This window comes from Parus major, chromosome 1A (assembly GCF_001522545.3).
Source record: "Parus major isolate Abel chromosome 1A, Parus_major1.1, whole genome shotgun sequence".
NCBI classification, from domain to species: Eukaryota; Metazoa; Chordata; class Aves; order Passeriformes; family Paridae; genus Parus; species Parus major.
Genome location: NC_031773.1, coordinates 12,532,866 through 12,534,104, shown reverse-complemented (window position 1 = coordinate 12,534,104; position 1,239 = coordinate 12,532,866).

Here is a 1,239-nt window from a genome sequence, read left to right as displayed (position 1 = left end):
TGCCGCCGGCTGTGGGAGGGGAGCCGGGGGCGGGCGGTGCTACCTGCCGGGGGCTGCTCCTGCCCACGCTGTCCTCACCGCCGGCCGCCTCAGGCTTCCTGTGGAGCGCCCAGGGTAGTAGGCAGGCGATGATTTACGGAAGAACGGCAGCTGTGCAGAACAAAAGTTTAATTTCCAAAAGGCGGCTATAGCCAAAGCAGGGAATCGTGTACACGAGATGGTGGCCTTCCTCATAGTCCCCGGCATCTGAAACACATTGCGCTAATTGAATGTTAGTCCCAGGAGAAGGCAATGTTCGAGTGCCATTCAAAACCTACACTGTACCTATGCAAATCACTTTAAAATTCAGGTCTGTGCTATCAGTCTTTTCTGACGTAGTCAGAATGTCATCTTCTACCCTTTTTTCTATTTTAGGCATTGGTGCAAGGAAGGTATTTTCATTAACTTTAACATGTAGATTTGTCCTTATTTTTAAGATCGTGTGTGTCATGTCTGAATCCCAGCCTGTCTCGGAATTCCTCTTAGCCAGGCTGTTAATACCACTGTTCGCTGTCTCATACTTTTCATTCTTTCATTGTATTGCATTCACAGTCTTCTTGTGTGATGAAACTTACAAGTGGTATACATGTTTATGGGCAACATATTTTCTCATCTCTTGTACTTACTTTTCCCCTTGGAGTAGAATAAGAAAGTAACGCAATGGAGTACTTTTCTTGGGATTTAAAAAACCCCAGATATGCATGCATTGCTCAATGACTAGCTTATTAAAAAGACCCCACCAAGGAAAAAAGGAAGGAGCCAAGATGCAGCTCTCCCTAATTCTGACCAGAGATGGATCCGCAGAGTTTTATTTTATAAAGCCCTAGGGGAATCAAATCTTTGTCTTTTCTACAGAGCTTTAGTTTATCTCCTGTCCAGCCTTCACACTCGGAATTTCATTAACCTACTATATACCAGTAGAGATATCAGGAATGGATTCAGTGCACTTCTGAGGAGAGGTGAACAGTGGACTGTAAACATCAATGGAAGTTAGTGACTGACAAGGCAGATTATGGCACTTCTGACAGCTGTAGTGTCATGGAGGAAGCCAGGGCTAGGACTGTCTCCAACTCCAGGCTGTCCAAGTGGTAGGGGCAACACAGAATTATGTGTTGTTTGAACATTGCTGTCATTTGGCCATTGACTGTAGCTGTGGTATGTTGAAAAGTTTCCTCACCTCTCCCAGGCAAAAAATTTAGC